The following is an 8313-nucleotide window of genomic DNA, read 5'->3' as shown; positions in this document are numbered from 1 at the left end:
AGTATTTAAGAACATTAAATTTTAGTGATAAAAAATTTAATTAATTAAGTGTACAAATGTACAAAAAATTATAATTGCTGCACAAAAGGAGGCTTTTGCAAATTTTATGCCGCTTCCATATGATTTTTGAGCTAATCAGCAGCTGTTTCGAAGCAAAAATATGTCATCGTAACCATTGTTAGAGGCTCAAATGCCCAGGCAATGCTCAAAAATTTTACTTTTAAAACTTAAGGTAAGTATCAAGTCAAAATATTTAATTTCTTAATCTAGTAAAATAATGTATTAGAAATTAGCCACAAAAGTATAGACCCTACTACTCTACTCCCTAAAACAGTTGTCAAGGAAACTTCAGGACTTAAGGTTAAATTAGCTCTTATTATTAGTATTGGTTATATTTAGCATTCTATTAAGATATTTGAGCTCTGTGTTTGGGCTCCTAGGAGTCCTTATTTGTCATTCAGCAGGATATAAAACATATATTTGACGAGCAATGACATATTTTCTTCAATCCATTTGGTATATATATGTATATATTTCAGAACTAATTGCATTTTTGAAAGTCACGGAGTCACAATTAGTTCAGAATATCATCAGTCTACTTTGCCTAAAGATATATATGTCCTCTTGTTGTTTAAGGTGTTAGGAATAGTGGAATAATATACACTATTCTTCAAGAAATCCACTTCTACTAACCTGCAAAAAAAATGAATTCCAAATTTATACCTACAGAAATAGAGATAATGGGCCTGATCATTGAATCCGTTTCGATCGAAAAATGGTTCGATACGATCGAACAATTTTATGTCGGAATCATTGAAGCCGTAATAAAATTTACGATCACATTAAACTCACTTACCGACTCGAAGAAATACATTACGCGGCTAATAGATGTCGCTAATTTCGAAATCATTGAATCCGCAAAATCGAAAATTTTGATCGAAATTTATCCATTGGTGAATGAATTGCAGAAATGTTTATGAAATAAACCATATGGAAGTTTTTATGTAAATAATTACTGCTGACGGACTAATTTATATTTTAAGTGGGTAGTTTAGAGACAAAAGACAAAAAAAGGCAATCAAAAATAAATCTAAGGTGTTTCAAAGCGATATAACGTTGCCCGCCCGCAATAGCGAAAGAATTTTCTCAAAGAGCCTCAGGCGAATTAAATACCTTTTGGGAAGAAATTTCACAATAGTTAAACGGTGTAGACTATCCAATCCAGGTCAAAACTGAATAAAAGAAAATGTGTAAAGGCATCTTGTGTATATATTATTTATTGGTTATTTATAGGATGAAACACAAAAATAACAAAAACGTAAAACGCATATTTAAAACAGGGGATGCGCCCTTCATTTAAGTAAGTTTAAGTTCTTTCGATGAGGAGGACAGTTCTAAATTTTTTTGAACGAAGAAACAACCGCAGACAATTCAATTTATCAAATTTGTCTCATTTGTCGATAAAACACTGTGTTGTTAAGCAGTTTATCGACGGAATCAACGATTGCATGAACATTTTCGATTTAAAATCCTTATCGCATCGATATCGAATTTGCTGCGGATTCAATGATGGGGCCCAATAAGAAAATAAAATTTTCTTTTTCCGGAATTGAGAATTTTGAGTAGAAAAATGTTGCATACGTTGAGGCGATCAATAAAAGCTTTGAAAAGCAACATACCGGATATGACCGACAATACATTTAACCCCAAAAGTATACTACAATTTATTCCCTAATGTGCATTTGGTGAATCAATAAATGCAGTCTTTAGACAAGTAGGCCATATTTTATCAAATCTTCAAAAGCGTTGTTCCTCCAACATATTTTGTGTCTTTTGTAATTAAATAGTGTCGAAAGAAATTTTTTTAATATTTAGTAGAGAAAAATCCGAATTTTGCGTATTTTGATTATATTACTAGTTCACTCTATTCTTTATTATAATTGACCCATTATGTTTAATTGAAAGTCCCTTCCACTCTCTAATCATAATCATCATCCAACATTTTACTTGCGCATCAGTAACAGCTTTCCTCAACTCCATTTACTTAACTTTCATTCATTTGTGATTAACATAAACTGTTTTGATCGTCATCAATGTCAGTTTATGTAAGCGAAAACAATTGAAACGTTCCGAAAGCTGGCAACCACTGACCAATTATTTAATTTCTTTTGTATTTGTATTGTTCTCTTTCTGTGTATTTCTCTAACCGCTTGGGAAGTTATGTCACAAAAGAAAGAAATACTCATTCAACTTGACAGGCAGCCAATCAAAGCAGCCTGTGAGTCAATCATAACCTCAACATGCTTTCGTTCAATTGTAGTTCCTTGCATCGGCATACAGCTCATCCTCAATTCACTTTTGTTTTCTGTTTATCTGCCGCTTCCACTTTCGGATTACTTAACTCAACTACCGTCACCTTTGCTTGCCTGTCAAATAAGCCTTTTCGTTGTCATTATGCGCGTTCGCCGCAGCTGTCAATCAATAATTCAATAAAACTTTTGACACTTATATTTTCATTTATTTAAGTCGAACCGTTTAATGATGAAATGATAAAGAGAGAGAGGGGAAAAAGTTCATATTGAGCTGCAAGTGAAAGATTTTCATATGATTATTGTGGTTAATTTGCAGGAAGGTGGGTCAGCGCCTTTTAATTATATGAATATGTGTTTGTGTGGCATCGGAGTTGTTATTTAAGATAAATACTAATATTTAGCAAGCTTTAAATATATTTTTATGTAAAGAAGTTGCTGTTAAGCATTTAATTAGTCTACTTTTAGCAAATTTTTGACAATTTTAGACAAATGGCAACCCTAATGAAATATTAATTTTTTGAACAGGCGAATATTTTCACTGATATGAAAGAAAATGTATGGCCTTATATGCTAAGAATTTGGAATTTTTGGATTTGCTAAAATCCAGAATCTTTGTTGGAACAGTCGATGAGTATAAATTTGGATGAAAATGTATCTCAATGAAAATGTAACTCAAACAACTCACACAACAAATCAAAAACGAGAGTTTCACTAATATTTCCTTGAAAAAAAAAAAAAACATTTCAATATGAAAACTACTGAGGTAAGACTTATGGATTTTAGTGACCAAAACTAAGGAACTTCAATAGAGCACTTCGAAGCTGCGATGTGACGACTTTGAAGCTTACTATTCAACAACTGTAAACTGTACAACAACTTTAAAGCTCAATTACAACTTTACAGATTACCATAAATCATCGATAATTACGAAATAGAGATAGAGACGAGGTCATGCGGGATAAATAATGGGTAAGTCTCCATTTTCAAATAATATAGTAACATGATTAATTGAAAATTTACTTTATATTCATATAAGATTTTAAATTAATAATTTATTTAACAAACCGATTAATTATTGACGCAGTTATTTTTTTATTCACACATACCTGTCAAATCTATATTTGATATTTACGAATTTAGAATTTTTGCAAAACCAAACTTCACAGACCTACATACTGAACATAAAATCCTTAAATTCAATTTGATACATACAAATATGTACCCACTAACCTCAATGTTTGAATCTAGAGGAGATATAGCGATATTAAATATCTATCTTCAAAAAAATAGAAGACGTAACGTTATTTACACTTGTATCAAGAAAAAGCGTTATCAATTGATTTTCTGAACAAAATTTTTTTTAAGTTGTTGAAAACATTTTTTTTATTTTTGAAAATTGCGAGAGTATCTAACGTTCGTTTGCGCCCAACAGAAGCGCCATCTTAAGTGTTTAATATTGAACACTGATTAAGCTTTGTTTTAGCCACGAACAGTGGATTTGCTCTCTCGTAGCCACGCGCCATCTTTAGGGAGATCTAAGCAACTGCATAGTGCTGACGCGAGCCATAAGCATCAGCTGCGCTTTTTATCGAAGCTTTCGTTAAGTACAAAGCTTGTATTTCTGTTAAAACTTTCGTTAAGTATAAAAGAGCTTAACTGTTTACCGGTGCTAAAGGAACTTATTAAAATTGTTGTAGGCGGTTTTCTCAAATAAGCTTCAAGTTAGTAACAATTTTACTCCGTTGCTTACTAAAGAAAGTACTATAAAAATGTTACAATTTACTTATATTAGTGAAAAGTTCTCTTCAAATTTCAATGTATACTCATATATCTACAGATAAATTGCTGTTTTACTTAGTTGCTCAAAACCCAAACATATATTTCTTATCTGCTACAAGTTTTGAATTTTAATTTAAATTCTTGATTTTTTTATTATCATTTCATTTTATATAGTATTACTATCTGAAAGAACAAACATTTTAATTATTTTTTTTTTTTTAATTTTTTAATAGCAATAATTTTCAAAATAATTAAAAAATGAGTTCTAAATATTTACGAAAAAATTCAAAATAAAGATTCTCTCAACTGATCATCACTATTCTTAGATATTGACTATTCTAGTATCTACTAAATATATTTACAAACATCATAATAAATAATTAAAAAATATTATATAGTCAATTACATATCAAAAAAATCTACATTTATATTCATGTCATGTACCGCAAGCCGATAATGAACTCATAACAATTGTGATAACGACCAACCAAAAAAGCTGCTAAGCAGATGACTGGGTATACTAGTACTTAAGCATTTGTTCGTATGTGTGTATGTAGATATGTATGTATGATTGCACATTACTTAAACCATATAAAAACTAACAAATGAGGAGAGCGATGCACATATATGGTATACATACATATGTACATAGTGCATAAAAAAGCTTAACCACCTTTGAAAAGTGCTAAAAAAACTTGAATACAGCAATAAAATGAAAATATCGAAAATTAATAAAAAAAACTAATTAAGCCGAAAAAGTAAACAAAACACATTCACAAGCTGAGAAATATAAGTCAAAATTATATGATATGCAATTTTTCAGGAATGTACAGTGTTGGGGAAAATAATCAATATAAACTAGTTAACGAAAAAGTTCTAGAAAAATAAATTGTATTAGAGTAAATAATATAATCAACAAGTAAAGAAGGGCTAAGTTCGGGTGTCACCGAACACTTTATTTAGATTTATTAATATAACAAACAATTTGATTCATATATTCGGCATATGAGGCATTCTCTGGAAAAAAAGCCACTTGAAAAAAAAGTTCTTTATTTTCTTTGGCAATGATATATCTTATAGTATATGTAAAACCTAAAATAAAAAATATGGTGTTAGGTCTATGTAACGCGGGGTTGCCATACTGTAAGGGGCCAAAGTTTTTTGTAAAAAAATTTTCGAACCGCCATAACTTTAAAACTAATGAACAGATTTTAAAACACCAAGTGACTTTTTTGTATAGAATTTCTCAAACTTTAAAACTGTGTATCGTAAAAATTTTTAAAATTAATATTTCATAGCAAAAAATGAAAAAAAAAATTTTTTTGAATTTTTAACCCAGCAATATTTGTATGAGCTACAAATAAAAAACCAACTCAGAACATGATGAAAAATCATTGATTTATGCAATATTATTATCTGCATTTAGCGTAACCTAGGATTAACGACGAGGACGTAGCAGACATTTAATCCCTTTTTGTTTTTTTTTTTATTTTTTAATATTTTTTTAATTTTTTTGTATTTTTTAAATTTTAAATTTTTTTTTGTTTTTTTGGTTTTTATTTTTTATTTAAAATTATTACGTAGATTAGGTTCAAGTACTTAATAATTTTAAATAAAAAACCAAAACCAAAAAAAAACAAAAAAATTAAAAATTTGAAAAATTATTAATTAAAAAAAATATTCAAAAATAAAAAAACAAAAAGGGATTAAATGTCTGCTACGTCCACGTCGTTAATCCTGGGTTACGCTAAATGGCGATAATAATAGTGCATAAATCAATGATTTTGCATCATGTTCTGAGTTGGTTTTTTATTTGTAGCTCATACAAATATTGCTGTCCCAAAATTCCCTTTGGGGGGTAAAAAGGTGATGAAATAAGGAAAATTATAAGATAAGGGCATAAAGGGTTAAAAATTCAAAAAAAAATTTCGATTTTTTACTCATTTTTGGCACGGAGACATATTATTAGAAAAAATATCTAAATATCTGAGAGACTTACTTATATTTCAGTAAATATTTATTAGAAGCACTGAGGTCCTCATATTCGATATATATGGTCTTGAAAAATTATGGTTTCGGAGATATGGTTTTTGACCCATAAGTGGTCCGAACCACGCCCATTTAATATTTTGTATACCATTTTGAGTGCAGCTCTTCTGTACCATCTTTATAATGAAATTTAAGGTTTCTGTTGATTTTTCTTACTGAATTAAATCAGTTTTGGTAGTTTTCAACATAACTTTTGTATGGGAGGTGGGCGTGGTTATAATCCGATTTCCTCGATTTAGTAGTTTATGAGATATGTATAAACTTAAAAATTACATCCACATATCCCACTTAGTGCGATCCTTCATATCAAATTTTATTTCCATAGCTTTATTTATGGCTTAGTTATGGCACTTTATGTGTTTTCGGTTTTTGCCATTTTGTGGGATTCGCAATGGTCCGATTTCGCCCATCTTCGAAAGCAACCTTCCTATGATGCCAAGTAACAGGTGTAAGTAAAATGTGCACCAAGTTTCATCAAGATATCTCAATTTTTGCTCAAGTTACAGCTTGCACAGACGAACGGACACACATCCGCATTTCAAATCTACTCGTCACCCTGATGTACATATTTCGTATAGACTTTAGTATATATGACACTATATCTAATTCTTTTAGGTGTTACAAACAACCGGTATGTAACAAGACTATTAGACTCTCTTAGCAACTTTATTGCGAGAGTATAAAAACCAATAATCGTGGAAAGACTTCGAAAACTCTATTTTGGGGGTAGCCTTTCAGCTCTCTCAGCGATTTCTCGTATGCTTGTAAAACGTTGGCCCTTTAATGTTCCCTTTTTTTGGCAATAGGAAAAAATCGCACGGAACCATGTTCATATGGAGCCTAGGTCATAGTTATAATATTGTGTTTGGTCAAGAATCCCCGAACAAGCAAATGTCTTCATTTGATTCATTCGTTGATAATGAATTGCATATTTGTATTATTTTTTTAACATTAGATACTCTCAATGCGAGAGCAAAGGGTTCTCTACTATTTCGTTAAAAATATTTCTCATTCTGACTATATATATAGTATAAATTAATCCAGAAGAACGGAAATCATAATATTTGGTATATGGTCTACTGGAATTATGATCCAATGTCCGTAATAAAAAAAACAAAACTCACTAAGTGTTGTAGAAATGCTAGCAGTTATTTTCTTGAAACCAAAAATCTGCTATTGGCATCGATATACGTTGTAAAGTCAACAATGATGTGGAAGTTATTAAAAAAAAAAACAAAGATTTTGCAGGACGGAAGGTACTATAATGGTGCTAGTATTGAAGTGAAAGGTCATCTAAAATATGCGCCCAATGTCCAATTTTTTAACTGATCAGCTTGAGGGTGTACCAAAACTTTTACTTTTCAGGCTATGAGAGCAGTATAGATACTAGATATATGGAGATCGACATTTGAACCAAAGTAAAATTATTTCATTTCTGCAACACATGATTTCACAGAAAATTCGATATCTCTCTTAACCATTAAAGGCCAATCGACTATCTGTCAATTACTTAATGTTAGTCTGCTTACTAATGTAGCTAATAAATAATACAGACATGTTCACACATACAATACAACAACAACATATACTTTAGTAAATAAATAAAAAAATATTTGCCATATGATTAGTGTTGTTGTAGGCACGTGCATATTTTGGTAATTATTAACATTCAAAACATTATTAACCGAAGTACACATGCAAAAACAAAAAAAAGAGTATTCAGTAGACCTTCAAGTGGCGCATAGACACTCCCACAAATCGTTGAAATAATTCAAATTAAATCAAGGTTTTAGGTTGTTGCTTTACCTAGGGCATGCGAAGAATTTTGTTTGAAAACTAGTTACTCGCATATGCATATTGATTTCGATTTAAAAAAAAAATTGTCATAATTCGAATATTAATACTCCTATTATACATTAGTGCGTTAGTTGTCAGTACAATATTATATATGGGGGTACCCCCTATGGTATGCTATATGGCCATCATTGAAGCAAAAATGCAATGAATTTGCAATTTTTTGGTACGAGGGTGGGTTCATGAGTTTCGAGATTGAATTCATATTATCTCTTATATTTTAAGCTGTTTTAATTTGTAACATATTTTATATTGCTTATATACTGCATTGTGCTACCGATTTGTTGTCATTGTTCTCCAATATCACTTTAAATTTAAT

At 30.3% G+C, this 8313-nt stretch overlaps 1 protein-coding gene across 2 annotated transcripts in view; it reads left to right on the top strand.

Annotated features, from left to right (window-relative positions):
• The first annotated feature begins 66 nt into the window (after positions 1 to 66).
• Positions 67 to 8313, top strand: part of LOC105217295 (uncharacterized) — an 85816-nt gene continuing 77569 nt past the window's right edge. The window contains exons 1-2 of one of the 2 annotated variants that reach the window (XM_054230810.1): positions 67 to 232; positions 2838 to 3281. The gene's annotated coding sequence lies outside the window, so the exon portion shown is untranslated. Of the gene's footprint in view, positions 233 to 1948; positions 2633 to 2837; positions 3282 to 8313 lie in introns of those variants that run through there. The other variant, XM_054230811.1, reaches the window with a different exon arrangement.

This window comes from Zeugodacus cucurbitae, chromosome 5 (genome assembly GCF_028554725.1).
Source record: "Zeugodacus cucurbitae isolate PBARC_wt_2022May chromosome 5, idZeuCucr1.2, whole genome shotgun sequence".
NCBI classification, from domain to species: domain Eukaryota; kingdom Metazoa; phylum Arthropoda; class Insecta; order Diptera; family Tephritidae; genus Zeugodacus; species Zeugodacus cucurbitae.
Note: the sequence above shows the minus strand (reverse complement) of the source record. Positions and strands in the feature narration are given on the sequence as shown.